Below are 15,124 nucleotides of genomic sequence, written 5' to 3'. Positions count from 1 at the left end.
GAAATTGTTGAAGTTTAGAATGCTTGCTGCTCAAAGAAAATTTGTCAAAGTGTCAATTAACGTCAAAATTTTTTTTTATTAAATTGCTTAAAATGTAAAAAACTGGTGATTGCACAAATATTTCTAAATATTTTGACAATGGATTAAAGCAATTCGAAAACCTTAAAACAGAAAAGAAAACCAATTTACCAATCGATCCATAAATGACATAGCGTTGCTGGGACCCAGAACACAAGGGACAATGAGAATTCATATATAGAAGCCTGCCGCGTGTCATACTGGGGCCCACGGGGACCTGTGGCAAAGCCGCTGGGACCCAGCATTGTCTGTGGCTAGAACACAAGGGACAATGATAATCCATATATAGAAACCTGCCGCGTGCCAAGCTTGGGCCCGGTGGCGAAGCCGCCGGGACCCAGCACTGTCTACAATTAGAACACAAGGGAGAATGAGAATACACCCGCGGGGACCGGTGGCAAAGCCGCCGGGACCCATTACTGTCTGCGGTTAGAGCACAAGGGACAATGAGAATCCCAATATAGAAGTCTACCGCGTGCCATGCTGGGGCCCGGCGGTGGGGCCGCCGGGACCCAGCTAGTTCCAAATAATATCCCGAAAATATGTAAAGCTCATTCCTTGCGCTTGACAGCGTCTACGTAGACCATTTGAAAAACTGAGCCTTGTATATAGAACACTAACAGACCAGTTCACAAAGCTAAAAATCATGAAGACTAAAAAGAAAAGAATCTAGATTTATGCAGATTATGGAAAAAAATTATAATTTGGCAAAAGGAAAGTATTTAAATTGCCGTATAAGAAGTGAAAATTGTTTCCAACGACGTCACATCAATTTGATTAATATGATGATATGTAGGATTCTCGGTAGTTTAAGAAGCTTAATGCTTTTATTGGATCAATGTCGATAAACCTTTTTCACTGCTAGGTCCAATCTTATTACTTCATTTGTTGTCAAATAATAAGAATGTCAACTTTTCCTTTTCTTTTATAACCACTGTAATCGAAACCTTATTTCGATTAAAGCTATAATTTACATGCATGAACTAATTGTTCAACAGCTATCCCCTCACTTGATCTTGAATCGCTATACATTCTGTCGTGTGCTTATTCTGGTTTCCTTCGCTTCATGGAGGCCTGAAAGAAAGTTCTTTAGCCGAACTGGCCAGACATGACAATAAACAACAAAGAGAGATAAAACTCTACAAAAAGAAAACTTCGAAAGAGACGACGGCCAGTAGAGAGGAAAGACTAAAACAACGCGGATATTTCGCCTGTATCCAAACAAGGCGTCCTCAGCACAAGATAAAAAAATTAAAAGAAAACTAATCTAAAAACAAATAAAAACCACCACCAATAATAATAAATACAATTGTCGCTACTTATCCACGTAGGGAAAAGCAGCTATTTGAGTTACTTCAATGAGAACATCTTTTTGATTACAAATTTTGATTACAATTTGATTACAAATGCTTCTTATCTTAATGAAGAAATGGATCAAGATCTATTGGTTGAAGCCACTGATATAATTTTTGATAGCCAAAGCCCCTTTCTAATGTATTTTCATTTCAATGGTAGTGGACAATTACATTGCTTATCTATTTTCTATTTTGAAATAAAGGAAAGTATTTGGTAAGTAGCTATTTTTCTTTTACGTTCTTATAAGTTCAGCGGCCTTAGGACTAAGTAAACTTGTCGATAGAACAGTTAATGAAGCCAAAATTTACTTCAAGTTTTACAGTAAAGCTAAACCTATTAAGGAAAAAAAAAGGAGAATCGCTACACTTGCAAAACTTAAAATATTGTGCTATCGAGAAAATATTTTATTCAGTTTAACCAATGATATTTTAATTTTTTATCATAGAAAGTAACATTCTTCATAGTCACGATGTTTTTAAAAAAATAAAATCTTATAAATAAGATTGTACTTTACCTTGACTGCAAAGTTTCTTTAGGATTGATATTAAAATTGATTTACACCAATCATGGCAAGTGGAGATTGTACAAAAATCCTTTTCACCAGAAAAATGTCGTATTTTCCTCAAAATTTGCAATTGTGGCCGTTTTAGTCTTCAAAAGGCAGGTGGAGAGGGGGACCAACGTCTTAATTTTCAGGAATCTGAATTTGTCATGCTAATATTTAGAAAATTTAGCCAAACTTTTTTTTCTTTTTTGTAGTTTATCACAAATAATCTTGTGTGTTAAGTCCATATTCAACAGTGTAATTTATGTCAGCCTAACGAATTTTAGCTGTCAGGCTCCAGAGTTTTTTTTAATGCAAGATAACACTAATTATGCCTTTCCGAGAAAGACTTCAAGCTTAAATTCTTTTCATTACACGAAAAAAAAAACTCAAAAATAACTAGCGGAAGCAGATTACAAACCGTTAGCCTTCAATTGTAAAGGGAAATGCCCTACATATTTTGTTGACACCCCTGAAGATATTATCAATAATTGGATGGATCATAAAAGAATACGAAAATGAAATGACATTAAAAATGTCATTAGAAAATCTTAAAATAGCAGAATCGACGGCAATGAATACGCCCTCCCCAAAGCTTAGATTAATAAAAATTGCAACGATGGCGAAAATCAGTCTTGACAAAGTGATGAACTTTCTACTACCAGTAATAAGTTAGGTTTACAACAACACCTAAACATAGTATAAATGACGGTTTCGCATATGTTTGCACCAACCACATTTATAAAGGATAACTAGACCTACGTTGCCTGAGCAACGTGAAGTGTTGCGGCAACCTTTGTCCGGCTTCGCCGAATAAAGTGTTGCGAGAGCAAAACTTTGGTTTTGTCTCTTTGCTATCGGTTAAACGCTGAAGTTGTCAGCCTAACGAAGCTTTTAAAACGTTATGTTCAAAGAAGAACGCGATCAGTAATCACATGATCAAAGGCTATTCCTCAGCGTTGAAAAAACAACAATAACAGAAGAATATCGAAAGTAGGGACTAAATTGACTTTGCAGCCAGCTGAACTTTATCCTTTTCAATCGTAGACATCGTGACGGATCAAGACTTTGAACAATATCTTATATAATCTAGCTGGTATTGTAAAGATGATACTATATTAATTATTTCGAAACTGCCTCGTTGTTTTACGTTATCGTTTGTACCCGATGCGTAAACACTTAATTCTAGGTTACAGTGAGTATGGGTAGGCTACACCAACTAGCAAGAGTTAAAAACCCCTCTTAACTAAAGATGATTGTAGCCTAACAGACGATTATTACTTACAAGTCCCCTACATGTCTTACCACTGGAACCAACTCGGTCTTACCATCAAATACACCGGAGACAAATAATAGGTACACCAAATAGCAAAGTTTGCAAACCCCTCACTGCCGAAGATGATTATGAGCTAACAGCCGATCTTTCCTTACAAGTCCCCTACATGTCACACAATTGGTATCGGCTTATTTTTGGTTTCAGTGTGTACCCTACTACTGAAGTTGTCAACCCCTTGAAACTTTCAAACTAGTATATCTCATGAAGGAATTTTTGCACCAAGAAATGGATGACATATACTTTGATCAGCTCATCAAGAGCTATCGATTGCCGTCGAAAAAAAATCTATCTGTCTTAGTTCAAAAGTTGATTTTTTTTTGCCGTAGGCCAACTTTCTAACCTTACCACTTAGAAAGGAGCAAAGGATAAGCTCCAATTTCTTTAGCAATGACAGAACTTTTAAATCTGATAACATTTATCTACCTCAATCCCAAGTCCGAAAAACAAATGATAAACCCAGCGAAAATCACGGTAGCACTTTCGGACCCGTGGGAAAATGCCGCTTTTTTGCTACAGAAAATTTTTCGATTTATCACTCAAAGAAGATATATTGGCCGTGGGGCCGGGTAAAGGCCGCATGTATTTAACACTTATGGATTTTAGTCCATCTTCAATTTGAAAGTTGTACCTGCCTGCTTGCCTGCTAGAACGGAGCTTTCCACTCGAAAGCAGAAACGTGGTTTGATGAAACGAAAGCTTGGCTGCACAACTTCAGATACTCCTCTCTTATATAGGCTACATAATTCCACTTTACTTCGCACACCATAGGCCCTGGCTCGTGGACAAGCAAAAACCATCCTTTTTGGCCCCAGGCAAGAGTTCTGCGGAGGTTTCCAAAATGTAATGCCATGTTCATCAACCCAGCCTTAGGTTCACACTTTCCGTAAAAACCAAACAGGTTAGACCCTTTCTAGTTTCCAGGAATAAGCAAACATCGACGGCATAGTGAAAAAAAAAACAAACAAAAAAACAAACAAAAAAAAACGGGACAAAACCCAAATGTTGCTCTCGCAACACAATTAGATAGAAGCAATATTATAGCCATTTTTTTTTTATCCACCGCATTGGTATTGAACCCAGCTAATGAAAGGGTTGTAGACCAGTATTGCCATCTATTATCATTGAAACTCGCAGAAAATCTAATTTCAAATGAATTCGACGAGTTGCACGAACAAATGCAAAGGTATTACACAGTAAAGGCAGTTAGGCGAAAAGCAAGGTGTTACAAATAGTGTAAATTTTTACACACCTGTTCAGGGTGCCAGAACAGGTTTGAAAATTAATGTTAAAGAGACTAAGTCACTAAGGCTAGGAATAACTGATGATGAAAATGTGACGTTGGGTAACGGAAAGACTGATCAGATGGGAAGCTCCACTTACCTCAGTAGTATTATTAGTAAAGACGGTGGAAGCAGTGCAGATGTTAAAGGTAGAATAGCCAAGGTTCAGGGTGTTCTTTCAAAGTTAAAAAAAAATGCAAAAATAAGCAGATAAGTCAGCAAACCAAGATTAGAATATTGGAAGTTACAGTGATGACAGTTTTCAAATATGGCTTTGAAGCACGGGCGCTCCGAAAAGCGGATGAAGATTTACTTGATGTTTTCCAGAGGAATTGCCTACGGATTGTTTTGGGTACCTGGGGGACTGGCCCTATTTCAAACAGTAGGCTGTACAAAAGGTGTGGTTAAATCCCGCTTTCTAGGGCTATAATGAAAGAAAGGTTGAAACGGCCAGGGCACGTTCTGCGGATAAATGATGACAGATTGCCGAAGATTGTCCATTTCAGCCAACCGTCTAGGGCTGCATGGAAAGCAGGTTGTCCTCGTCTGAAGTGGGAGGATGTCATAAAGAAAGATTTAAAGGAAACGGAAACTTGCCAGGAGGGTGTAAAGAGGGAAGCTTTGAATAGGTTGGGATGGAGGAGGGGTGTGCGTAGCTGTGTTGGCCGTAGGCAACTTGGTGCTGCAGTGAGTTGGTAGTAGTGGCAGGTAGTCTTTACGTTCTTTTGTAAAAACTTGTTTTTTTTTTAGTTCATATTAGTTTTTCAATTCATTTACATATATCTTTCCATTGTTCGGGGGCATCAATTCATTATCTCCCCACTATTTACTGGTCTAAAAATGGACTTTTTTGGTAGTCTTTTCTCCTTTTTTAACATAATGAATTTCTTTGTGCTAATTACTTTTTTTTGGTAAAGGTAAAACCGAATATTCGATAGACAATTATCCCCTGAATTATCTTTAATAATGAATACGCTATTCAAGATAGGAGATACAACAAACTCAAGCGTTCAATCGACACCTCATTTAGTTTTTCTGATGCATCACGGGGAATTTTCAAACAATGCTGACTAATGAGTTAAGATCTTGGCATCCAGCTTAAAATTAATTGCCCCTTATTTATAAGAAGCCTCAAGAGCTTACCATTTCCAGTATAACGACGGTCTTTAAACTGATCCATATCGCTCTTGTAGAAAGTTATCCAATAATTAAAAACATCGATGGGAAAAATCCCCTCGTGCTCTTCCTTTTAAAGCAGACTTACAGCTAATAGATTCAATGATGGAATTATTTATTTATCTTCTTTGTTTTATGTGCCCAAATCATTTGTTAGTCTGTTTAAAGTCGCTATTACCACAGTGATTTCTTATTTGGATTCGTCCTCAATACATTTTTTCTAATAATCAAGTGTACTTCAACGTGATGAAGTTTTCAGGATAGCTAGATAATGAATAAAAAATAGCCATGGTAAGATTCCAATATGCTTGATTTGAAATTATATTTGGTTCTACGACCTGACTGCTGAAGATATGTGGTGCCCCGCTAAATAAGTGTATATTAAAATTGATCCACAGTCTAGTAGAGCTGGGGGGAGGGGAAAAGGAGGGCAAGTATATAAGACTTTTTTGTGGAGTTTTGTAAAAAAAAGTATCCGTGGCACCAGAAGAGTGACAGATTTTTCCGACGGTTGCAAAATGTTTTGCATAAGTTTATTTTACTCGAAGCAAATGGAGTGTTTTGACTCTGACGAGGGGAATTGATATTTCGAGGAAACTTTAGCATATCTTCTTAGAAGTTGTAATAGCTTTACAATTTCCACCATAGTTCCTTATAATTTTCATACATTTCAACTGTTTATTCGCTTTTTTGACTAACATGCTCACCCTCGAAAAGATTTCCAATGTATGTGGCTCAATATGACTCTAAGATTTTATGTATTAATAATGCCTAGGATTGCTGAAGAATAATCAGTCAAAATAAAGAATATCGTAACTCACTCTGTAAGCTCTTCAAACATTAGTGTAATTTTTTACCGGGGCCCTTGCACGCGGCAGGCTTCTATACATAGATTCTCACTGTTGCTTGTCTTCTTAATGCAGGCGATTTGCGCCTTTTCTTGATGTTATGTCATCCAAACGGACCTTCAATTAGAAGTAGTGACTTCGTAAAATAACGTTTTTTTTTATTAGACCTATAACTTATTAGACCTATAACTTTTGCCTCGGCTAGTCTTTTGTCATTATAAAAGACATATCCCCAAATCTTTGTTTCTTTTAATAGTTCAGGCGGATGAGAAAAAACTTCTTCTTTCGCTTCTGCTTATCTTTTGTCATTATGCCATATCACCGAACCTTTGTTCCTTTTAATTGTTCAGGTAGTGGGACAAAAACTTCTTGTTTTCCAACGATTTATCTAGTCTAGGTTTTTCATTTTTAAAGCTATGGTAAGCACTGATGACCACCTTTGTTTTCTTTAATTGTTCAGGTGGCGCAACAAAAACTTCTTATTTTGCCCCGGCTTGTCTTTTATCATTATGAAAGACATATCGCCAAACCTTCGTTTCTTTTGATAGTTCAGGTGGTGGCACAAAACTTCTTTGTCTTCCGATGAATTATCTAGTCCAGGTTTTTGGTTTTCAAAGGTACGGTAGGTGCTGGTAATCTTATCCATGTCAAAATCCAAAACCCAATCATTATCACTATTATTTTCAATTTGTTTGGTTCGTTTTACCTCGACTTGTTTTTCGTCATTTTGAAATACATATCGCCGGACCTCTGTTTTTCAACAAAGGTATGGTAGGCATTGACAAACTTATCTATATCAAAATCCCAAGCCCAGTCATCATCGCTATCATTTACAATTTCGACACGTTTGGGTTCTTGCTGTCCAGGTTGATTTTCATTGGCTCGCTCACACGTTCAGTGTTGCATGTCTTCTAACCGTGTATGTTTTTGCTCTTCATTTTCATTTTTGACGCGCTGCCACTGTTCTTGTAACCACGTGTGAATTGGTTCTTCATTTTTGTTTTTGATTCGTTCACATGTTTTTGTCCCACTACCTGAACAATTAAAAGGAACAAAGGTTCGGCGATATGGCATGATGACAAAAGATAAGCCGAGACCAAAGAAGAAGTTTTTTTTCACCCGCCTGAACTATTAAAAGAAACAAATAGTTGGCAATTATACTTGGGTGACAATTATCTCTGCAACAGCATGTTGTACGAAATGTCTGATGTAATTAGGATAAAGTTTTATCGTGCAGCACTAGGAGGCCGAGTTTTGCTAGTGAAGGTAATTATAGACAAAAAAACGATATTCAGTGTACCTCCCCCACTCTGGAAATGTATACCCCCTATACTTTGATTTACACGAGAAAAACTTTTGTTTCATTTTTATGCACCTCGTCTTCTTAAGCTAAGATGCAAAAGGAAAGATAATTTTCAAGCTCTTGGAGTCAGTTCTTCCTTCCAATTAGCGTCGCTGGCCATTTTAATTTATTTAAGGCTTCTGCCGCAATAATGTCAAGAATTATTCAGATTTTCTGGATATTCCTTGTAAAACAATACCCAACCGATAAGTCACAATTTAAATGTAGCGAATGTGTCAAAACATAATGTTTCACAATCTCTGGTAATGCTTTGATATATCCTGTATCTTCACTTAGACGTAATAGTATATCTTTACTATTGCGCTGCCTATGATTTTTGTTTCGGTTTGCTGATGTCAATGCTATTTATTGATATAGATCGAAGAACTCATAAACAAATCAATTTTAAAGAATCATAGATAATGTTTCAATAAATTACGCATATTAAAAACTCAGTGCAATAAATTAAATCTAACAGAGTCGAAATACATTCAAAACTACGAAAAACGAATAGTGCGATAACCGGGGCTGTTAGAATAGAGCTTGTTTCAATTATGAGATTAAGCATCCTGTGAGGGCGTGGGCGCTGACGGAGGTGGAGGGGGATATGTGCTGTAGCATTAGTGGTGAGCCTCACGGAAAAAAGTTGAGTGTATACGAAATTTACCTTCGTCCTCCCGAAACCTTGGTTACGCTATACAACTGTCGTCTGCAGCAGCTACTTACTGACAAGTTTAGTACGTATATCTTTTACCAATAAAAACATTCGTAAAAAATTGAAAGTTCTAGTTGCCTTTTTAAGTAACCAAAAAATCGGAGGGCAACTAGGCTTCCTCCCCAGCTCTTTTTTCCTCAAAATCATTCAATCAAAACTATGAGAAAGCCATTTAGCCAAAAAAAAAACAAATATGCAAATTTCGTTTTAATTATTCCTCTGCGGACAGCCAAAATCAAAACATGGATTGATTCAAAAACGTTCAGAAGTTAAATAAAAATTTTTTTAACTGGAAGTAAGGAGCGACGTTAAAACTTGAAACGAACAGAAGTTACTTCATATATGAAAGGGGCTACTTCCTCATCAACGCCCCCCTCTTTACACTAAAGGTTTTTACTGTTTCAAAAAGAAGAGTTGAGAGAAAGAGTCAAACTTTGGCGTAAAGAGTGGGGCGTTGATGAGGAAGCAGCCCCTTTTATATACGAAGTAATTTCTGTTCGTCTTAAGTTTTAATGTCGCTCCTTACTTTCAGTAAAAAAAAACTGTTTTTTTTTTTATTTAATATGGTTTTGAATCCACCTTGTAGTGTGTTTATTAAATAGTTACTTTTCTTCAGTACCACTTGAATACAAGCTACTTCACGACCACCCCCTATTTACCCCCCCCCCCCCAGTAAAAGTACCTTAGCAACGTCCCTGAATCAAGGGACCAGAAAATCTAATGGGGGTGCCGGGGCTCACCCCAGCCTCTCTGGATCCACTAGTGGACATAATTACAGCAAAGAGCCCAACTATGAATCTTGAGAGCAAATAGTAAACTATCAGAAAATGACATTTATTCGCTATTTAGGAACAGGGGTCCAACATGTCCCCTCTCCGCTCAGAAATAGAAGCTACCATAAGAAATCTTAAAACTAATAAAGCTACCGGCCCTGATGAATTAGAGCCGTAATTTTTGAAAGTCAGTTGCAAAATCCTCGTTCACTTATATCGGAAGATGACTACAGATCATTGAGAATTGGGTCACTTTCCCTCACATTTATGCAAAGACACGATAGTCCCTCTTTCAAACAGTTCGTGGTAACAAACTGTAGTAAGGAGCGACCCGGCTCAATAGTAACCAAAACTCTAAAAAATGGAATTTTGATACCAATACCTACATCAAAAGAATCGAATTTTAATGCTGATTTTAAATATATAAGTTTCATCAAGTTTAGTCTTACCCATCAAAAGTTACGAGCCTGAGAAAATTTGCGTTATTTTAGAAAATAGGGGAAACGCCCCCTAGAAGTCATAGAATCTTAACGAAAATCACACCATCAGATTCAGCGTATCAGAGAACCCTACTGTAGAACTTTCAAGCTCCTATCTACATAAATGTGGAATTTTGTATTTTTTGCCAGAAGGCAGATCACGGATGCGTGTTTATTTGTTTTTTTTTCCCAGGGGTGATCGTATCGACCCAGTTGTCCTAGAATGTTGCAAGAAGGCTCATTCTAACGGAAATGAAAAGTTCTAGTGCCCTTTTTAAGTGACCAAAAAATTGGAGGGCGCCTAGGCCCCCTCCCACGCTAATCATTTTACCAAAGTCAACGGATCAAAATTCTGAGATAGCCATTTTATTCAGCGTAGTCGAAAAACCTTATAACTATGTCTTTGGGGACGACTTACTCCCCCAAAGTCCCCATGGGAGGGGCAACAAGTTACAAACTTTGACCAATGCTTACATATAGTAATGGTTATTGGGAAGTGTACAGGCGTTTTCAGGAGGATTGTTTTGGTTGGGGGAGGGGTTGAGAAGAGGGGGATATGCTGGGGGAACTTTCCATCGATAATTTGTCATGGGGGAAGAAAATCTCCATGAAGGGATTGTAGGATTTACTAGCATTATTTAAAAAAAAAAACAATGAAAAAATAAATATGAAAAAGTTCTTTCAGCTGGAAGTAAGGAACAGCATTAAATCTTAAAACAAACAGAAATTATTACCCATTTGAGGGGATCACCTCCTCCTTATACCTCGCTCTTTTCGCTAAAGTATTTTTAGTAATTTCAACTATTTATTCTACGGCTTTTGTGATTCTGGGGTCATTCTTAATGAATTGGGACAAAATTTAAGCTTTAGTGTAAAGAGCGAGGATCTGACAAGGGGGCGAACCCCCTCATATATGTAATAAAATATGAGAATACAAAAGTTCTTTACGTAAGCTAATTTATAAGTTACGTAAATCTTTTACTAATTAAAACATTCGTAAAAAATTAAAAGTTCTAGTTGCCTTTTTAATTAACCAAAAAATCGGAGGGCAACTAGGCTTCCTCCCCCGCTCTTTTTTTCTCAAAATCATTCGATCAAAATTATGAGAAAGCCATTTAGCCAAAAAAAAAAAAAAAAATACAAATTTCGTTTTAATTATTCCTCTGCGGAGAGCCAAAATTAAAACATGCATTAATTCAAAAACGTTCAGAAATTAAACAAAAATAAACAAGTTTTTTTACTGAAAGTAAGGAGCAACATTAAAACTTAAAACGAACAGAAATTACTTCGTATATGAAAGAGGCTGCTTCCTCATCAACGCCCCGCTCTTTACGCTAAAGGTTTTTACTGTTTTAAAAAGAAGAATTGAGAGACAGAGTCAAACTTTAGCGTAAAGAGCGGGGCGTTGATGAGGAAGCAGCCTCTTTCATATACGAAGTAATTTCTGTTCGTTTTAAGTTTTAATGTCGCTCCTTACTTTCAGTTAAAAAAACTTGTTTTTTTTATTTTAATAAAAAGGTTCAAAAGCAGTTTGCAACAACTATCATCCAATTGGTCTTACCGGACATGCCGCAAAAATTCTGACAAGAGTCATGCTTGGATGAATCCAATTAATATCCTCAGTGATCATTCCAGAATGCCAGGTGGGCCTCTGACAAAATAGTTGGACGGTTGACCAGATTTTGACGGTTGGTCAGACAACAGAAAAATATTTAGAACTTTACCTCAATATGTACCAACCCTTCATAACTTCAAACATGAGTTTGACCTCATCTAGAGAGAACGCCTAAAGCATTTTCTCCTTCTCTTTGACTTCTCTTTCCCAAGAGCCATTTGCACAAAGTTCAGAAGTCATGTTATGACTTGAGAAGAGCACAAAGGAAGCTTCAAAACATCGAATGGTGTTCTGAGAGGCTGCCTGCTATCACCTGAGGTTTTAACTCCTTTTCAACGGCCGCCCTTTAACTGACGGATAGTTTGTCTGGTGCCCTCGTATAAGGAGTAGTGATAGACAAAATAGCAAAGGTTATGGATATAGACCTAATCCAGAGTCCCTCTGGAATATCCAATCCCAGGTTGACATCATTCACACGACCACAAACCTTTTTGGGATGACCATCAACAGCTCAAAAATGAAAGCCAGGCACTGCTCACGCAAACCAGATTACATAGAAATTTCTTCTTTTTTTTCATGGCCGTATATTTGGCTTTAAAATACACTTATCTATCTATCTATCATAGAGCAGTATTGCCAGAAGGGGAAACAAATTATACGCTAGACCATTTGAAAAACACATCAAAAATACGCCAGAGCCTTTGAAAACCTAACTGCAAACACGATTTGTTCCTAAAGTCTTAAAATTTCCTAAATTTGCGCGTTTCATCACAATTTTCAGTGCTACAGTAAAACAAAAATTTGTCACGTGTCATGGTTTGTGCCGCAACACATGCATGGCCTGCTAAGTGTAGCTGGAATAGTTTTAGGTTAATTTAATTTTTTTTTGTGTCCAGTTATTTCAAACTTAGCGCCAATCTTTCAAAACGAACACGGCAAAAAGACGGTCCTGGTTATATCAAACTTCGTGCAAATGTTTTGAAACAAATACGAAAAAATGTGGTCCGCACTTTTTGTTAATCCCTCTGCCTTTTTTCAAAATCCTTTTATTTTGTCGATGACAAAAAGAAGAAATTGTATCACGAAAGTGCTACTAATTGTAGCACGTGCTACAGTACTACACATGATGAAATAGTGCTAAAATAGTACTTTGATGCTAAAGCCAGCACATAGTTTAGTCCCTAATCTAACTCTAGTTTTATCTTGCTTTCAATCTTGGTTTACCCTGCTCCGCTTTCATAGAAAAGCAACCATTTTACGTAATCCGCCAAGTTTCATCTATTTTTAGCTGAGGGTTTGTACATCATAAATTTTAAACAGTTGTGAAACCTATTATTAACTAAACTTATTATAGTTTATTCCTATGGATATGCTGTTCTAGACTAGTAACAACCGCAAGCCGAAGAAAAACAGTATCTTTATGTTGCTGTTTAAACGCTGATATATACAATTAAATGCTCAGATTGGCTGAAAAGTAATTCAAAGAGACTAATCAACCACGACAGATGACTGTCGATGTTTTGGAAAAACCACTCAAAACAAAACACATTTTTTTTTAAATTGCTATAAAAAATTTGTGGTCCCATTTTATTACCTGATACAGACTAGGCTAGACACTGAAAGTTTCGAAATAAAAAATAATTTTGAAATTCGCCATAATGAGATTTTTATGAGATATTAGAGACTCTTGGAGAGATCGTAAGTCGAGACATTGGTTCAATGTTTAACAAGGAGACCTACACTATTTTTACATTTTAGTAGCATAACGACGAGCAAAACAGCGGTAAATCTCAGACACTCTAATGACTCGAAAACAGCCATTATCCAAGGTTGGCTACCCCAAGTGCCAAAACCGGATGGAGGAAAGGCGCTGCTGCAAAGACTTAACTTTTAGAAAATGTTTTCATTACTCAGTTGACAGTTCATACGGGAACCAGAGTTCATTTAATTCTGGGTTCTATCAGCCCTAGGAGTAGGCCTATATAACCCTTATTTTAGATAAAAATGCGAGGCAGTTTGCCTTCGAGTTTCTTGAACCTGCTAATGAAGTGCTGTTGTTCAAAAGGAGACTTTTGAACACTTTGAAAGGGCTTTAAAGACAAACAACAAAACATCAATTCTCTTCGTTTATTCCACATTCCAGGAGTATGTTTAAAGTATTAATGCTTCCTCCAAAAAATCCAAAACATATAAGGCTAATTGTTTTTATCTTTTAAATATTACTTAGCACTCAAGGCTCAAGGCTTCCAAAGCTCAAGGTTTTCTGCTAGCGAAGGGAGAAATTTACGTTTTGCAGCGGCATTTTATCAGAAAAAAATAGCAGTTCAATACAATAGAATTTAAGATTTCTAAACAAAATCCCTTAAATAGATGTCAATTGTTGGGAAATGAACCAAGCGATCCAAGGAATATAGGTAGAATTTACACTGTGGAGCAAACAAGTACAACACTTGCTTGTTCCAAAAGGTACGCCTGAGGCTCAATAAAGTATACCATAAACCTCACTAGATCCGGTGTATGACCTACATATTCCTGCCAGAACATGATTAACAAATATTCAACCTTCACTAAATAAGATGAATGACTAGTTATTATAATACTTAATATTCAGAAATCCCATGACAATTGTATGAACAAATTTTTATTTGGGTTGAATGAAACCGGTCTTATGACACGCAATTCAGTAAAGTAAACCGGATGCATTTTATAATACGAATCGAATTATAATTCGATTTAATTCGAATCAAGATGCGACAAATCTGCTACCTGTTTTTTTGTTATCACGCGTGCTTGATCAAAGTAAATTGGACTCATTTTATAATATGAATTGAATTTTAATGAATAAAAAAAGACTAGTCTGCTACCCCTTCTTTTTATTATGACACGTGCTTGGGTAAAGTAAACCAGCGAACTTATGTTCCCAAATGAATCAGTTTACTACGACATTTTTAGAGGGAGCTTACGGTCATCCATGTCCCGCCTCCAAGGGGCTTCCAATACCTCTCTCCAAACTTTTTATCCCTCTTTTAGAACTTAGAATTATTTTTTTTAGCTTTGAATTTTTTTTGCTTCGAAATTTTTGAATTTTTTTGGGGGGATTAGAAATTTTTTAACTTTTACATGTCTTAAAATGCCATTAAATATACTTATAACAAAATAAATTTACTTGGGATATCTTCGAAACACGAAATTGATTTTCACTATTAGAAAAATAGTATTTGTAGTGAGATTTTTTTTACATATATTTTTTTCGATATTTTTTAGTTTTTTTTTCATGACTTAAAATGACATTGTAACATATTCATATTAAAATTAGACATTGCATGCTTATAATGGGGTTAACATAGACAATTTGAAGTGATTTCTACGTAAATTTGAGAGGATGTTAGTAAATGGTTCTGTCAAGTAAATACTTCTGGAAGGGGGCCATATGACAATAGCTCGTTAAATTCGTAAAAATGTTAGGCTTAAATCAAGGATTTGTCTTGCAAGTGGCCCGTTTAAAAAAAATGTGTGATGTTACAAACTAGAAAAAAGCTTGAATCAAGGAATACAGCCTGAGAAGTCTTTAAATATAAGCAC

The sequence above is a fragment of the Artemia franciscana genome, chromosome 1 (genome assembly GCF_032884065.1).
Source record: "Artemia franciscana chromosome 1, ASM3288406v1, whole genome shotgun sequence".
NCBI lineage: Eukaryota > Metazoa > Arthropoda > Branchiopoda > Anostraca > Artemiidae > Artemia > Artemia franciscana.
The sequence above is the reverse complement of the archived record's forward strand: the minus strand, read 5'-3'. Positions refer to the sequence as shown.